This window comes from Brachyhypopomus gauderio, chromosome 3 (genome assembly GCF_052324685.1).
Source record: "Brachyhypopomus gauderio isolate BG-103 chromosome 3, BGAUD_0.2, whole genome shotgun sequence".
NCBI lineage: Eukaryota > Metazoa > Chordata > Actinopteri > Gymnotiformes > Hypopomidae > Brachyhypopomus > Brachyhypopomus gauderio.
The window spans coordinates 21,418,422-21,438,003 of NC_135213.1; the positions used below are offsets into that span (position 1 = coordinate 21,418,422).

At 40.3% G+C, this 19,582-nt stretch overlaps 1 protein-coding gene across 1 annotated transcript in view; it reads right to left on the bottom strand.

Moving 5' to 3' along the window:
* Window positions 1–19,582, bottom strand: part of LOC143510684 (N-acetyllactosaminide beta-1,3-N-acetylglucosaminyltransferase 3-like) — a 184,407-nt gene that overhangs the window by 31,846 nt on the left and 132,979 nt on the right. The gene's annotated exons all lie outside the window — the stretch shown is intronic.

A 19,582-nucleotide genomic window follows, 5' to 3' on the forward strand; every position in this document is an offset into this window, starting at 1 on the left:
TTCAGATCAATGAGGTCTATAACATTGCAATTACATCTCATAACAAAAAGTGCACTGCCTGACCAGAAATGAACCTTTTAATTCACCAAAATGTCATTGCATTACTGAGATTAATGAGATATCAGTATGATAGTACTTGGGCTCCATCTAGTGGCCAAACACCGAAACTGACTGAAAACAATTGCTCACATGAAACACCACACAAACGCACACAAAGCTGATCTCAGCATGTGATTTAGTTCTGTGATCTGAATCATTTTGCCAATACACATTATTTTGATCCTTTTGGGCCTTTAGTGCCTCAGTTGAATTGAATGTTTTGTCACATTGATTTACTTATGCATTTTTTCCACTCAAACAGCTTCTATTCACTTTTGGGTCTAAAGGACCTATTGGGCTTCTTTTTGCCTATTGAGGCCAAGAGGCCAATTTGTTGGTCTAAAAGACCCTTTGGGCTTTTTTGCCTTTTTTTGTGTGAACCCGCCAATCGCCGCTTGCGGCTATATTTATTATTATTTTTCTCCGCATAAAACGCATACTGCAGCCTAGACCATAAGGCCCAGAGACACCAAACTTGGCAGAATGGTGTAGTCTCTTTGCGAGACCGTGCTAAAGCACAGAGACCCACATTGGCCTGATGGTGGCGCTATAGCGCACCATTTTGCGTTTTGGCCCATATCTCCCAAACCGTAGGGCCTAGAAACAAAATTCCACTTCTGATGGATTCCTTGGCTCAAGCCAAGCAAAAAAGCCTCAAGAACCATTAAGCTCCGCCTACTTAGATTTTTTGCTAATTTGCATAATATGCAAAACCTACTTTTTTATACTAGTCCCTGGTTTTTCATCGGATCACCACAAGCTTGGTGTCAAAATATTCAGGAGAGTCTCATTATCAAAGTTGCTTAAAAACATTTTGAGATTTGCATACAGTCTGGTTGTCACATGTCAATCAATAGCTCCAAGGCGTGGCCAAATTTACTTAAACAGCCATATCTCAGCAACGCTTTGACCGATCTTCATAAAATTTTAAACGTTGTTAGGGCACATGACTACGAGGTCATACGTCAAAGCTGGCCACGATTGTCCAATAGGGGGCGCTATAACATGGGAAAAACTGTATCTCAGAAACCATAAGTCACATCAAGCCAAAACTTTACAGGCATCATCATGGGCCCAAGTGATATCAAGACACACAATGATGACATCATCACTCAAAAAACATGGCCGCCATGAGCCAATTAATTTTTATTTGAATTAATTGGCCATTTGACAGACTTACCATTGGCCAAACAACATGAAACCTCACCACTGTGCATATCCCAGGACTATGTGTCATGCTGTGCAGTTTTAAAACATTTGGCCACTAGGTGGCGCTATTTGTGAAAATCATGCATAACTCCTCCAAATTTTCACTTAGGAACATGCAACTTGTTTCATTTTATTCCTTGCAGTAGACCTGACAACTTTGCAATTACAAGTCCTATTAAAAAATGCATACTTTTGTCACATTCATCTATTGTTTGAAAATAGCTATTTACAAACTAGTCATAGGAATTTGATCCAATTATGGAAAAATTGCTATGACCATAATCAGTAGACTCTGTAGGTAAAAACTGAGTAAAAAAATGTTGGATTTTTATTTTTCTGATTGGTCCATTTTCCCATTATATCATTGTGGCCATGCCATATATGACCTATATTGCTATAACTCATAAACCATGTATGCAATCAATTCCCAATTTGAAAGGCTTTTATATCCTGAAGTCCTTGTGAGGTATGCCAAGTTTGGTTCAAATTGGCCTGTCGGGGGCGCTACAGTACCCAAAAACCTGAGAAATCATAAAAACTCACGCAGCAATCTTGTTATGCAGAATACAGACAAGTAATGGGGCTTGTATGATTCAGATCAATGAGGTCTATAACATTGCAATTACATCTCATAACAAAAAGTGCACTGCCTGACCAGAAATGAACCTTTTAATTCACCAAAATGTCATTGCATTACTGAGATTAATGAGATATCAGTATGATAGTACTTGGGCTCCATCTAGTGGCCAAACACCGAAACTGACTGAAAACAATTGCTCACATGAAACACCACACAAACGCACACAATGCTGATCTCAGCATGTGATTTAGTTCTGTGATCTGAATCATTTTGCCAATACACATTATTTTGATCCTTTTTGGGCCTTTAGTGCCTCAGTTGAATTGAATGTTTTGTCACATTGATTTACTTATGCATTTTTTCCACTCAAACAGCTTCTATTCACTTTTGGGTCTAAAGGACCTATTGGGCTTTTTTTTGCCTATTGAGGCCAAGAGGCCAATTTGTTGGTCTAAAAGACCCTTTAGGCTTTTTTGCCTTTTTTTGTGTGAACCCGCCAATCGCCGCTTGTTATTATTATTTTTCCCCCTGTAAAACGCATACTGCAGCCTAGACCGTAAGGCCCAGAAAGACCAAACTTGCCAGCAAGGTGCAGCAGGTGTGCAATGAGAGAAATAGAGACAGGGACCCACATTGGCCTGATGGTGGCGCTATAGCGCACCATTTTGCGTTTTGGTCCATATCTCCCAAACCGTAGGGCCTAGAAACAAAATTCCACTTCTGATGGATTCCTTGGCTCAAGCCAAACAAAAAAGCCTCAAGAACCATTAAGCTCCGCCTACTTAGATTTTTTGCTAATTTGCATAATATGCAAAACCTACTTTTTTGTACTAGTCCCTGGTTTTTCATCGGATCACCACAAGCTTGGTGTCAAAATATTCAGGAGAGTCTCATTATCAAAGTTGCTTAAAAACATTTTGAGATTTGCATACAGTTTGGTTGTCACATGTCAATCAATAGCTCCAAGGCGTGGCCAAATTTACTTAAACAGCCATATCTCAGCAACGCTTTGACCGATCTTCATAAAATTTTAACCGTTGTTAGGGCACATGACTACGAGGTCATACGTCAAAGCTGGCCACGATTGTCCAATAGGGGGCGCTATAACATGGGAAAAACTGTATCTCAGAAACCATAAGTCACATCAAGCCAAAACTTTACAGGCATCATCAGGGGCCCAAGTGATATCAAGACACACAATGATGACATCATCACTCAAAAAACATGGCCGCCATGAGCCAATTAATTTTTATTTGAATTAATTGGCCATTTGACAGACTTACCATTGGCCAAACAACATGAAACCTCACCACTGTGCATATCCCAGGACTATGTGTCATGCTGTGCAGTTTTAAAACATTTGGCCACTAGGTGGCGCTATTTGTGAAAATCATGCATAACTCCTCCAAATTTTCACTTAGGAACATGCAACTTGTTTCTTTTTATTCCTTGCAGTAGACCTGACAACTTTGCAATTACAAGTCCTATTAAAAAATGCATACTTTTGTCACATTCATCTATTGTTTGAAAATAGCTATTTACAAACTAGTCATAGGAATTTGATCCAATTATGGAAAAATTGCTATGAGCATAATCAGTAGACTCTGTAGGTAAAAACTGATTAAAAAAATGTTCGATTTTTATTTATCTGATTGGTCCATTTTCCCATTATATCATTGTGGCCATGCCATATATGACCTATATTGCTATAACTCATAAACCATGTATGCAATCAACTCCCAATTTGAAAGGCTTTTATATCCTGAAGTCCTTGTGAGGTATGCCAAGTTTGGTTCAAATTGGCCTGTCGGGGGCGCTACAGTACCCAAAAACCTAAGAAAACATAAAAACTCATGCTGCAATCTTGTTATGCAGAATACAGACAAGTAATTGGTCTTGTATGATCCAGATCAATAAGTTCTATAACATTGCAATTGCATCTTATAACAAAAAGTGCACTGCCTGACCAGAAATGAACCTTTTAATTCACCAAAATGTCATATTGCATTACTGAGATTAATGAGATATCAGTATGGTAGTACTTGGGCTCCATCTAGTGGCCATACATTGAAACTAACTGAAAACTATTGCTCACATGAAACACCACACAAAAACACACACAAAGCTGATCTCAGCATGTGATTTAGTTCTGTGATTTGAATCATTTTGCCAATACACATTATTTTGATCCTTTTGGGCCTTTAGTGCCCCAATTGAACATTTTTTTGCACATTGATTTATTTGTGCATTTTTTCCACTCAAACAGCTTCTTTTGGGTCTAAAGGACCTATTGGGTCTATTGCCTATTGAAGCCAAGTGGCCTATTCGTGTGTGAACCCGCCAATTGCCGCTTGCGGCTATATTTAGGGTTCACACACGTAGTGTGGGAAACCTATTGTAATTGTCGGGTTTTTTCTTCTTATTAGGGCTCCGAGCACCAAAGGTGCTGGAGGCCTATTGTAATTGTTAGGATTTTTCTCCTTATTATTATTATTATTATTAGGGTTCACACACATAGTGTGGGAACCCTATTGTAATTGTTAGGATTTTTCTTTCTTCTTATTATTATTATTCTTTTGCCCATTTTTTGACCTAAAACGCATTGTGCAGCCTAGACCGTAAGGCCTAGAAACACCAAACTTGGCAAATTGATAATGTATGGTCCAAGGACCAGACTCAAGTACAGAGACCCACATTGGCCTGATGGTGGCGCTATAGCACACCATTTTGTCTTTTGGTCCATATCTCCCAATCCGTAAGTCATAGAAACAAAATTCCACTTTTTATGGATTCCTTGGCAAAATTCAATAGGACTATTCATATACAACCATTAAGCTCCGCCTACTTAGATTTTTTGCTAATTTGCATAATATGCAAAACCTATTTTTTTATACTAGTCCCTGGTTTTTTATCTGATCACCACAATCTTGGTGTCAAAATATTCACAAGAATCTCATTGTCAATGAATATCAACAAAACTGTGACATTGGTATACAGTCTGACTGTCACATGTCAATCAATAGCTCTGAGGCGTGGCTAAATTTACTTCAGCAGCTATATCTCAGCAATGCTTTGACCAATCTTCATGAAAATTTATCAGTTGTTAGGGCACATGACTCAGAGGTCACAGGTCAAAGCTGGCCACGATTGTCCAATAGGGGGCGCTATAACATGGGGAAATTTGTTTCTCAGAAACCATTAGTCACATCAAGCCCAAACTTTACAGACGTCATCAGGGGCCCAAGTGGTATCAAGGCACACAATGATGACCTCATCACTCAAAAAACATGGCCGCCATAAGCCAATTAATTTAAATTTTAATTAATTGGCCATTTGACAGACTTACCATAGGTACATACACATGAAACTGACATGGTATGTTCATGTACACACCCTCTAAGACATACTCATGTTAGAAGGGAATTGCACCACTAGGTGGCGCTATACTAGAAAATCCAGAATTTCTCCTACATATTTTCACTTATCAAGAAATGCTTGCACTCATATGATTGTATGCAGAATTCCTAGCAACTTTCTAATTACATGTGCTTTGCAAAAATGTACCACTTTTTCACTATTATCAAATATATATAACTTGTCATTTTCATACTAGTCCTAGCATTTTAACTCCATCACCTTTAAATCACACCTTGTAATACTCAGCAGACTCTGAAATGCTAAGATTAGCAAGAAAATCCTAAGGTTTTCACAAATTAATATTTTTCATATACATCACAATGCTACCATCGTAACACATCAAATTCACAGTTCAATAACTACGCCATAGTATGTCTGATTGTTATGAAAACTGACATCCACATTCACATGACCATTGTGGTGAAGTGTGCCAAGTTTGAGCCAAATCCGCCTGCAAACGGCTCTACAGTGAATATTTTCATTTTCCATACTGACCAGTGCAGGGAGGCATAGACAGCTGCTAAGACACGCACGTTCTCACACACGCTGCCCCCCTCCTCCACTCCCCCATCCTTCTAACACTACAACCCTTGGGCTCTCCCTCCCCCTCTCTCTCTTTCACATGCACTCACACAAACAAAGGCCTCTCTGGCCTATAGGTTTTACATACACACTAATTCTAGCCATTACTACCAATTACCCAGTGACTAATATACAGATATTTAGCTTCTTTTTTTCCACACACCCTCACACAGGACTTCCTATATGCTTCATATATACATCTCTCTAGCCATTTCCAACACACTAACTGATATTTAGCTTCATTTTTCCATCCACACTCTCAACTCATGCCCTCTATACATCCTGAAATGACATAAGAGAGGACAGAGATATGTAATTCACATTTCACACACAACCTCTATATAACTGCATGCTTTACTTATCATCAAAGTCTTGTTAGATACACATTCCTAGTGGCCTCCCTACTATGGGCACAACAGTGAGAACATGTCAGAGTAGGGATGAGAACATCATGAACAGGCAAAGATAAGAATATTTGTGTTATTTTATTGTATAGTAACCCATCACTCTGGTTTGTTTGAGAATCACATGTGACATATTTTGTCAGCTAAATGAAAAGGGTTAAAGAGTGGTGTTTACATGTGGGGCATTAACCAGAGCTCTCCTGCTGCTATGTTCACAACATCAGTCAAATTCAGCCAAAGGTATATTTATTTGACTAGGCCCCTGGGTCAGTGTGTCAGTACTTTTAACCTAATCTCAGCATTTGATTTAGTTGTATTGTCTGAATCATTTTGCTAATATCTTCCACACTGTATGGCCTAGAAACAAAATTGTACTTCAGCTGTATTCCTTTGCTCAAGCCAACCAAAAAAGCCTCAAGAAGCCCTTACTGCATACATGAAAAAACACACACACACATACAAAGCTAATCACAGCATTTGATTAACTTCTATGATCTGAATCATTTTGCCAATACATTTTGTTTTGATCTTTTGGGCCTTTATTGCCTCAGTTGAATAAGACACGCACGTTTGCCATTCTCACACACGCTGCCCCCCTCCTCCACTCCCCCATGCTTCTAACACTTTACAACCCTTGGGCTCTCCCTCCCCCTCTCTCTCTTTCACATGCACTCACAAAAACAAAGGCCTCTCTGGCCTATAGGTTTCACATACACACTAATTCTAGCCATTACTATCAATTACCCAGTGACTAATATACAGATATTTAGTTTCTTTTTTCCACACACCCTCACACAGGACTTCCTATATGCTTCATATATACATTTCTCTAGCCATTTCCAACACACTAACTGATATTTAGCTTCATTTTTCCATCCACACTCTCAACTCGTGCCCTCTATACATCCTGAAATGACATGAGAGGACAGAGATATGTAATTCACATTTCACACACAACCTCTATATAACTGCATGCTTTACTTATCATCAAAGTCTTGTTAGATACACATTCCTAGTGGCCTCCCTACTATGGGCACAACAGTGAGAACATGTCAGAGTAGGGATGAGAACATCATGAACAGGCAAAGATAAGAATATTTGTGTTATTTTATTGTATAGTAAGCCATCACTCTTTGGTTTGTTTGAGATTCACATGTGACAGATTTTGTCAGCTAAATGAAAAGGGTTAAATAGTGGGGTTTACATGTGGGGCATTAACAAGAGCTCTCCTGCTGCTATGTTCACAACTTCTGACAAATTCAGCCAAAGGTATATTTATTTGACTAGGCCCCTGGGTCAGTGTGTCAGTGCTTTTAACCTAATCTCAGCATTTGATTTAGTTGTATGGTCTGAATCATTTTGCTAATATCTTCCACACTGTATGGCCTAGAAACAAAATTCTACTTCAGCTGTATTCCTTTGCTCAAGCCAACCAAAAAAGCCTCAAGAAGCCCTTACTGCATACATGAAAAAACACACAAACACACACATACAAAGCTAATCACAGCACTGATTAACTTCTATGATCTGAATCATTTTGCCATTACATTTTGTTTTGATCTTTTGGGCCTTTATTGCCCCAGTTGAATATTTTTTTGCAAATTAATTTATCTGTCCATTTTTTGGACTGAAGTAGCTTCATATCACTTGTTGGTCTAAAAGACCCTTTGGGCTTTTGTGCCTTTTTTTGTGTGAACCCGCCAATCGCCGCTTGCGGCTATATTTAGGGTTCACACACACAGTGTGGGAAACCTATTGTTATTGTCGGGTTTTTTCTTTCTTTCTTTCTTATTATTATTATTTTTCTACTGATAAAACGCATACTGCAGCCTAGACCGTAAGGCCCAGGGAGACCAAACTTGGCAGGATGGTGTAGTCTCTTTGCGAGACCGTGCTAAAGCACAGAGACCCACATTGGCCTGATGGTGGCGCTATAGCGCACCATTTTGCGTTTTGGTCCATATCTCCCAAACCGTAGGGCCTAGAAACAAAATTCCACTTCTGATGGATTCCTTGGCTCAAGCCAAACAAAAAAGCCTCAAGAACCATTAAGCTCCGCCTACTTAGATTTTTTGCTAATTTGCATAATATGCAAAACCTACTTTTTTATACTAGTCCCTGGTTTTTTATCGGATCACCACAACCTTGGTGTCAAAATATTCAGGAGAATCTCATTATCAAAGTTGCTTAAAAACATTTTGAGATTTGCATATAGTCTGGCTGTCACATGTCAATCAATAGCTCCAAGGCGTGGCCAAATTTACTTAAACAGCCATATCTCAGCAACGCTTTGACCGATCTTCATAAAATTTTAACAGTTGTTAGGGCACATGACTCTGAGGTCACAGGTCAAAGCTGGCCACGATTGTCCAATAGGGGGCGCTATAACATGGGAAAAACTGTTTCTCAGAAACCATTAGTCACATCAAGCCAAAACTTTACAGGCATCATCAGGGGCCCAAGTGATATCAAGACACACAATGATGACATCATCACTCAAAAAACATGGCCGCCATGAGCCAATTAATTTTTATTTGAATTAATTGGCCATTTGACAGACTTACCATTGGCCAAACAACATGAAACCTCACCACTGTGCATATCCCAGGACTATGTGTCATGCTGTGCAGTTTTAAAACATTTGGCCACTAGGTGGCGCTATTTGTGAAAATCATGCATAACTCCTCCAAATTTTCACTTAGGAACATGCAACTTGTTTCTTTTTATTCCTTGCAGTAGACCTGACAACTTTGCAATTACAAGTCCTATTAAAAAATGCATACTTTTGTCACATTCATCTATTGTTTGAAAATAGCTATTTACAAACTAGTCATAGGAATTTGATCCAATTATGGAAAAATTGCTATGAGCATAATCAGTAGACTCTGTAGGTAAAAACTGATTAAAAAAATGTTCGATTTTTATTTATCTGATTGGTCCATTTTCCCATTATATCATTGTGGCCATGCCATATATGACCTATATTGCTATAACTCATAAACCATGTATGCAATCAACTCCCAATTTGAAAGGCTTTTATATCCTGAAGTCCTTGTGAGGTATGCCAAGTTTGGTTCAAATTGGCCTGTCGGGGGCGCTACAGTACCCAAAAACCTAAGAAAACATAAAAACTCATGCTGCAATCTTGTTATGCAGAATACAGACAAGTAATTGGTCTTGTATGATCCAGATCAATAAGTTCTATAACATTGCAATTGCATCTTATAACAAAAAGTGCACTGCCTGACCAGAAATGAACCTTTTAATTCACCAAAATGTCATATTGCATTACTGAGATTAATGAGATATCAGTATGGTAGTACTTGGGCTCCATCTAGTGGCCAAACATCGAAACGGACTGAAAACTATTTCTCACATGAAATACCACACAAACACACACACAAAGCTGATCTCAGCATGTGATTTAGTTCTGTGATCTAAATCATTTTGCCAATACAATTTATTTTGAACCTTTTGTGTCTTTACTGCCTCAACTGAATCTCTTTTTTTTAAAATAAAGTACACTGCCTGACCAGAAATTAACCTTTAAGTCACCAAAATGTCCTATTTCATTACTGAGATTAATGAGATATCAGTATGGTAGTACTTGGCCTCCATCTAGTGGCCATATTCTGACTGAAAACTATTGCTCACATGAAATACCACACAAACACACACAAAGCTGATCTCAGCATGTGATTTAGTTCTGTGATCTGAATTATTTTGCCAATACACATTATTTTGATCCTTTTGGCCCTTTAGTGCCCCAATTGAACCTTTATTTGCACATTGATTTATTTGTGCATTTTTTCCACTCAAACAGCTTTTTTTCACATTTAGGGTCTAAAGGACCTTTTGGGCCTCTGCCTATTGAGGCCAAGAAGCCTATTCGTGTGTGAACCCGCCAATTGCCGCTTGCGGCTATATTTAGGGTTCACACACGTAGTGTGGGAAACCTATTGTAATTGTCGGGTTTTTTCTTCTTATTAGGGTTCACACACATAGTGTGGGAACCCTATTGTAATTGCTCGGATTTTTCTTTTTAGGGTTCACACACATAGTGTGGGAACCCTATTGTAATTGTTAGGATTTTTCTTTCTTCTTCTTCTTCTTATTATTATTATTCTTTTGCCCATTTTTTGACCTAAAACGCATTGTGCAGCCTAGACCGTAAGGCCTAGAAACACCAAACTTGGCAAATTGATAATGTATGGTCCAAGGACCAGACTCAAGTACAGAGACCCACATTGGCCTGATGGTGGCGCTATAGCGCACCATTTTGTCGTTTGGTCCATATCTCCCAATCCGTAAGTCATAGAAACAAAATTCCACTTTTTATGGATTCCTTGGCAAAATTCAATAGGACTATTCATATACAACCATTAAGCTCCGCCTACTTAGATTTTTTGCTAATTTGCATAATATGCAAAACCTATTTTTTTATACTAGTCCCTGGTTTTTTATCTGATCACCACAATCTTGGTGTCAAAATATTCACAAGAATCTCATTGTCAATGAATATCAACAAAACTGTGACATTGGTATACAGTCTGACTGTCACATGTCAATCAATAGCTCTGAGGCGTGGCTAAATTTACTTCAGCAGCTATATCTCAGCAATGCTTTGACCAATCTTCATGAAAATTTATCAGTTGTTAGGGCACATGACTCAGAGGTCACAGGTCAAAGCTGGCCACGATTGTCCAATAGGGGGCGCTATAACATGGGGAAATTTGTTTCTCAGAAACCATTAGTCACATCAAGCCCAAACTTTACAGACGTCATCAGGGGCCCAAGTGGTATCAAGGCACACAATGATGACCTCATCACTCAAAAAACATGGCCACCATAAGCCAATTAATTTTAATTTTAATTAATTGGCCATTTGACAGACTTACCATAGGTACATACACATGAAACTGACATGGTATGTTCATGTACACACCCTCTAAGACATACTCATGTTAGAAGGGAATTGCACCACTAGGTGGCGCTATACTAGAAAATCCAGAATTTCTCCTACATATTTTCACTTATCAAGAAATGCTTGCACTCATATGATTGTATGCAGAATTCCTAGCAACTTTCTAATTACATGTGCTTTGCAAAAATGTACCACTTTTTCACTATTATCAAATATATATAACTTGTCATTTTCATACTAGTCCTAGCATTTTAACTCCATCACCTTTAAATCACACCTTGTAATACTCAGCAGACTCTGAAATGCTAAGATTAGCAAGAAAATCCTAAGGTTTTCACAAATTAATATTTTTCATATACATCACAATGCTACCATCGTAACACATCAAATTCACAGTTCAATAACTACGCCATAGTATGTCTGATTGTTATGAAAACTGACATCCACATTCACATGACCATTGTGGTTAAGTGTGCCAAGTTTGAGCCAAATCCGCCTGCAAACGGCTCTACAGTGAATATTTTCATTTTCCATACTGACCAGTGCAGGGAGGCATAGACAGCTGCTAAGACACGCACGTTCTCACACACGCTGCCCCCCTCCTCCACTCCCCCATGCTTCTAACACTTTACAACCCTTGGGCTCTCCCTCCCCCTCTCTCTCCTTCACATGCACTCACAAAAACAAAGGCCTCTCTGGCCTATAGGTTTTACATACACACTAATTCTAGCCATTACTACCAATTACCCAGTGACTAATATACAGATATTTAGCTTCTTTTTTTCCACACACCCTCACACAGGACTTCCTATATGCTTCATATATACATTTCTCTTGCCATTTCCAACACACTAACTGATATTTAGCTTCATTTTTCCATCCACACTCTCAACTCATGCCCTCTATACATCCTGAAATGACATAAGAGAGGACAGAGATATGTAATTCACATTTCACACACAACCTCTATATAACTGCATGCTTTACTTATCATCAAAGTCTTGTTAGATACACATTCCTAGTGGCCTCCCTACTATGGGCACAACAGTGAGAACATGTCAGAGTAGGGATGAGAACATCATGAACAGGCAAAGATAAGAATATTTGTGTTATTTTATTGTATAGTAACCCATCACTCTGGTTTGTTTGAGAATCACATGTGACATATTTTGTCAGCTAAATGAAAAGGGTTAAAGAGTGGTGTTTACATGTGGGGCATTAACCAGAGCTCTCCTGCTGCTATGTTCACAACATCAGTCAAATTCAGCCAAAGGTATATTTATTTGACTAGGCCCCTGGGTCAGTGTGTCAGTACTTTTAACCTAATCTCAGCATTTGATTTAGTTGTATTGTCTGAATCATTTTGCTAATATCTTCCACACTGTATGGCCTAGAAACAAAATTGTACTTCAGCTGTATTCCTTTGCTCAAGCCAACCAAAAAAGCCTCAAGAAGCCCTTACTGCATACATGAAAAAACACACACACACATACAAAGCTAATCACAGCATTTGATTAACTTCTATGATCTGAATCATTTTGCCAATACATTTTGTTTTGATCTTTTGGGCCTTTATTGCCTCAGTTGAATAAGACACGCACGTTTGCCATTCTCACACACGCTGCCCCCCTCCTCCACTCCCCCATGCTTCTAACACTTTACAACCCTTGGGCTCTCCCTCCCCCTCTCTCTCCTTCACATGCACTCACAAAAACAAAGGCCTCTCTGGCCTATAGGTTTCACATACACACTAATTCTAGCCATTACTACCAATTACCCAGTGACTAATATACAGATATTTAGCTTCTTTTTTTCCACACACCCTCACACAGGACTTCCTATATGCTTCATATATACATTTCTCTTGCCATTTCCAACACACTAACTGATATTTAGCTTCATTTTTCCATCCACACTCTCAACTCATGCCCTCTATACATCCTGAAATGACATAAGAGAGGACAGAGATATGTAATTCACATTTCACACACAACCTCTATATAACTGCATGCTTTACTTATCATCAAAGTCTTGTTAGATACACATTCCTAGTGGCCTCCCTACTATGGGCACAACAGTGAGAACATGTCAGAGTAGGGATGAGAACATCATGAACAGGCAAAGATAAGAATATTTGTGTTATTTTATTGTATAGTAAGCCATCACTCTTTGGTTTGTTTGAGATTCACATGTGACAGATTTTGTCAGCTAAATGAAAAGGGTTAAATAGTGGGGTTTACATGTGGGGCATTAACAAGAGCTCTCCTGCTGCTATGTTCACAACTTCTGACAAATTGTGTGTCAGTGCTTTTAGTGCTGACACACAATGTGTGTCAGTGTGTCAGTGCTTTTAACCTAATCTCAGCATTTGATTTAGTTGTATGGTCTGAATCATTTTGCTAATATCTTCCACACTGTATGGCCTAGAAACAAAATTCTACTTCAGCTGTATTCCTTTGCTCAAGCCAACCAAAAAAGCCTCAAGAAGCCCTTACTGCATACATGAAAAAACACACAAACACACAAATACAAAGCTAATCACAGCACTGATTAACTTCTATGATCTGAATCATTTTGCCATTACATTTTGTTTTGATCTTTTGGGCCTTTATTGCCCCAGTTGAATAATTTTTTGCAAATTACTTTATCTGTCCATTTTTTGGACTGAAGTAGCTTCATATCACTTGTTGGTCTAAAAGACCCTTTGGGCTTTTGTGCCTTTTTTTGTGTGAACCCGCCAATCGCCGCTTGCGGCTATATTTAGGGGTCCAAGCACTGAAGGTGCTGGAACCCTATTGTAATTGTTCCGATTATTAGGGGTCCAAGCACCAGCGGTGCTGGAACCCTATTGTAATTGTTCCGATTATTATTATTAGGGGTCCAAGCACCACCGGTGCTGGAACCCTATTGTTTTTGTTCCGATTTTTATTATTATTATTATTATTATTATTATTATTATTATTATTATTATTATTATTTTTTTTCTGCCTTAAAACGCATCGTGCAGCCTAAACCGTAAGACCTACAGACTTCTCCTTTGGCCAACTTGTAGTACTCCTCTCCGCTACTCAGGCGCAACACGCCAGCCCGATACGACCCTAGGTGGCGCTATAGCGCACACAAACGCATGAAAAAGTTTACACAGGTGTTTCTCCTACACCGTATGTCCTAGAGACAAAATGTAAACTGCATATGATCAGGCATGAGCTCATCTAAATAAAGTTCCATTGAAGCCATATGCTCCGCCCCTTACATGTCGAGCTAATTTGCATAATATGCAAATTTGCACACATTTTTGAGCGCGTACTAGTCCCTGGATTTTTCACATACATGCACATATGTGGTATCCATGTGTTCAGAAGAGTCTGAACTTTAATTGTTATGGAGCCAAAGTGCACATTTCTGCACATGGGCGTGGCCACATGCATCACAAGTCAAGCGTAGAAAATTCCTTCGCCAAAAATCCACATATTCTGCTGTATCTCAGGCATACTTTCATGTATTCACTCCAAATTTCACACACATGTACCTATTGGGTGTCTAGACCGGCACATACATTTTGGAAGACATGCACACCTAGGTGGCGCTATAACGGCCAAAAAACTCTCCTGCCCACACCGATTGGCCAAATAACTCCAAACTTGGTACGCATCATCTATATGCACCTATGACACAGGTCCTTGACCTGCACCATCATATGTCCAATATGGCCGCCGCTATCGACCAATCAGCTTTCAGTACACCTTTCACAAGCTTTTCATATGCCAATTTTTTTTCTGCCTTAAAACGCGTTGTGCAGCCCAAACCGTAAGACCTACAGACTTCTCCTTTGGCCAACTTGTAGTACTCCTCTCCGCTACTCAGGTGCAACACGTCAGCACGATCCGCCCATAGGTGGCGCTACAGCGCACTCAAACGCATGAAAAAGTTTACACAGGTGTTTCTCCTACACCGTATGTCCTAGAGATAAAATTCAAACTGCATCTGATCAGGCATGAGCTCATCTAAAAAAAGTTCCATTGAAGCCATATGCTCCGCCCCTTACATGTCGAGCTAATTTGCATAATATGCAAATTTGCTCACATTTTTGAGCGCGTACTAGTCCCTGGATTTTTCACATATATGCACATATGTGGTATCCAGGCGCTCACAAGAGTCTGAACTTTAATTGTTATGGAGCCAAAGTGCACATTTCTGCACATGGGCTTGGCCACATGCATCACAAGTCAAGCGTAGAAAATTCCTTCGCCAAAAATCCACATATTCTGCTGTATCTCAGGCATACTTTCATGTATTCACTCCACATTTCACACACATGTACCTATTGGGTGTCTAGACCGGCACATACATTTTGGCAGACATGCACACCTAGGTGGCGCTATAACAGCCAAAAAACTCTCCTGCCCACACCGATTGGCCAAATAACTCCAAACTTGGTATGCATCATCCATATGCACCTATGACACAGGTCCTTGACCTGCTCCATCATATGTCCAATATGGCCGCCGCTATCGACCAATCAGCTTTCAGTTCACATTTCACAAGCTTATCATATGCCAATCAACATGAAACTCACATATTATGTTCATCTACACACCCTCTAAGACATACTCAAGTATGACGGGAATTGCACCACTAGGTGGCGCTATACTAGAATTTCCTGAATTACCCCTACATCTTTCTTACACATGCACACACATGCAATGGCCTACCTATAGGTTTCATATACACATTGCTTCACCCATACCTACCCAATGATTACACACACATGCTTACGCATCTCAGGCGTGCCAGATGGTGCCCATACCCTGCGCTTGGACCCCGTAATTGCCGCTTGCGGCTATATTTATTATTATTATTAGGGGTCCAAGCACCAGTGGTGCTGGAACCCTATTGTATTTGTTCCGATTATTATTATTATTATTATTCTTTTTCTCCGCTAAAACGCGTTGTGCAGCCTAAACCGTAAGACCTACAGACTTCTCCTTTGGCCAACTTGTAGTACTCCTCTCCGCTACTCAGGCGCAACACGCCAGCCCGATCCGACCATAGGTGGCGCTATAGCGCACAAAATCGCATGAAAAAGTTTACACAGGTGTTTCTCCTACACCGTATGTCCTAGAGATAAAATTCAAACTGCATCTGATCAGGCATGAGCTCATCTAAAAAAAGTTCCATTGAAGCCATATGCTCCGCCCCTTACATGTCGAGCTAATTTGCATAACATGCAAATACGCACACATTTTTGAGCGCGAACTAGTCCCTGGATTTTTCACATACATGCACATATGTGGTATCCAGGCGCTCACAAGAGTCTGAACTTTGATTCTAGCAGAGCAAAAGTGCACATTTCTGCTCATGGGCGTGGCCACATGCCTCACAAGTCAAAGGTCAAAAAATCCTTCGCCAAAAATACACATATTCTGCTATATCTCAGGCATGCTTTCACGTATTCACACCAAATTTCACATACATGCACCTATTGGGTGTCTACACCTGCACATACATTTTGGCAGACATGCACACCTAGGTGGCGCTATAACGGCCAAAAAACTCTCCTGCCCACACCGATTGGCCAAATAACTCCAAACTTGGTGCGCATCATCTATATGCACCTACGGCACAGGTCCTTGACCTGCACCATCATATGTCCAATATGGCCGCCGCTATCGACCAATCAGCTTTCAGTCTGCTAAAATGCATCATGCAGACTAATCCGTAACACCAACAGACTTCTCCTTTGGCCAACTTGTAGTACTCCTCTCTGCTACTCAGGCGCAACACGCCAGCTCGATCCGCCCATAGGTGGCGCTATAGAGCGCAAAAAATTGTCATGCCTACACCGCATGTCATAAACAAAAAATTCCAATTGCATCTGATCAGTCATCTTCCATTCTACAAAAAATAAATTTGAAGCCATTAGCTCCGCCCCTTACATTTCGAGCTAATTTGCATAATATGCAAATACACACACATTTTTGAGCGCGAACTAGTCCCTGGATTTTTCACATACATGCACATATGTGGTATCAAAATGTTCAGAAGAGTCTGAACTTTGATTCTAGCAGAGCAAAAGTGCACATTTCCACACATGGGCGTGGCCACATGCCTCACAAGTCAAAGGTAAAAAAATTCTTCGCCAAAAATCCACATAATCTGCTGTATCTCAGGCATGCTTTCACGTATTCACTCCAAATTACACACACATGTACCTATTGGGTGTCTAGACCTGCACATACATTTTGGCAGACATGCACACCTAGGTGGCGCTATAACGGCCAAAAAACTCTCCTGCCCACACCGATTGCCCAAATAACTCCAAACTTGGTACAAACCACCACAAATGGTTGTACTGTGAATATTTTCATTTTCCATGCTGAACATGCATGCTGATGCAAAGGTCATTCTTTTCCTCAAAAGAGCTAGAGTTGAGCCTGTAATCGGGTCAGGCCCATTAGCTCAATGGGTAGAGCAAGGTGCTCCCAGCCACAATGCATGTGGACAATGGCGGTTCGAATCCCGCGTCGGGCAGCACACCACCATAAGTTTAAAAAGCTGCAATTTAGATTCTGTTTTTTTAGCAGGCACTTCATTCACGAACGTGCTTCATATACTTTCATATATATTTCATATAGCTTTACATAATGTGCCAGTGGGTGCCCAAATCTTGCCAAACCTCAGCTTGGACCCCGTAATTGCCGCTTGCGGCTATATTTATTATTATTATTATTCTTTTTCTCCGCTAAAACGCGTTGTGCAGCCTAAACCGTAAGACCTACAGACTTCTCCTTTGGCCAACTTGTAGTACTCCTCTCCGCTACTCAGGCGCAACACGCCAGCCCGATCCGACCATAGGTGGCGCTATAGCGCACAAAAACGCATGAAAAAGTTTACACAGGTGTTTCTCCTACACCGTATGTCCTAGAGACAAAATGTAAACTTCATCTGATCAGGCATGTGCTCATCTAAAAAAAGTTTCATTGAAGCCATATGCTCCGCCCCTTACATGTCGAGCTAATTTGCATAACATGCAAATACGCACACATTTTTGAGCGCGAACTAGTCCCTGGATTTTTCACATACATGCACATATGTGGTATCCAGGCGCTCACAAGAGTCTGAACTTTAATTGTTATGGAGCCAAAGTGCACATTTCTGCACATGGGCGTGGCCACATGCATCACAAGTCAAGCGTAGAAAATTCCTTCGCCAAAAATCCACATATTCTGCTGTATCTCAGGCATACTTTCATGTATTCACTCCAAATTTCACACACATGTACCTATTGGGTGTCTAGACCGGCACATACATTTTGGAAGACATGCACACCTAGGTGGCGCTATAACGGCCAAAAAACTCTCCTGCCCACACCGATTGGCCAAATAACTCCAAACTTGGTACGCATCATCTATATGCACCTATGACACAGGTCCTTGACCTGCACCATCATATGTCCAATATGGCCGCCGCTATCGACCAATCAGCTTTCAGTACACCTTTCACAAGCTTTTCATATGCCAATTTTTTTTCTGCCTTAAAACGCGTTGTGCAGCCTAAACCGTAAGACCTACAGACTTCTCCTTTGGCCAACTTGTAGTACTCCTCTCTGCTACTCAGGTGCAACACGCCAGCACGATCCGCCCATAGGTGGCGCTACAGCGCACACAAACGCATGAAAAAGTTTACACAGGTGTTTCTCCTACACCGTATGTCCTAGAGATAAAATTCAAACTGCATCTGATCAGGCATGAGCTCATCTAAAAAAAGTTCCATTGAAGCCATATGCTCCGCCCCTTACATGTCGAGCTAATTTGCATAATATGCAAATTTGCACACATTTTTGAGCGCGTACTAGTCCCTGGATTTTTCACATACATGCACATATGTGGTATCCAGGCGCTCACAAGAGTCTGAACTTTAATTGTTATGGAGCCAAAGTGCACATTTCTGCACATGGGCGTGGCCACATGCATCACAAGTCAAGCGTAGAAAATTCCTTCGCCAAAAATCCACATATTCTGCTGTATCTCAGGCATACTTTCATGTATTCACTCCAAATTTCACACACATGTACCTATTGGGTGTCTAGACCGGCACATACATTTTGGCAGACATGCACACCTAGGTGGCGCTATAACGGCCAAAAAACTCTCCTGCCCACACCGATTGGCCAAATAACTCCAAACTTGGTACGCATCATCTATATGCACCTATGACACAGGTCCTTGACCTGCACCATCATATGTCCAATATGGCCGCCACTATCGACCAATCAGCTTTCAGTTCACATTTCACAAGCTTATCATATGCCAATCAACATGAAACTCACATATTATGTTCATCTACACACCCTCTAAGACATACTCA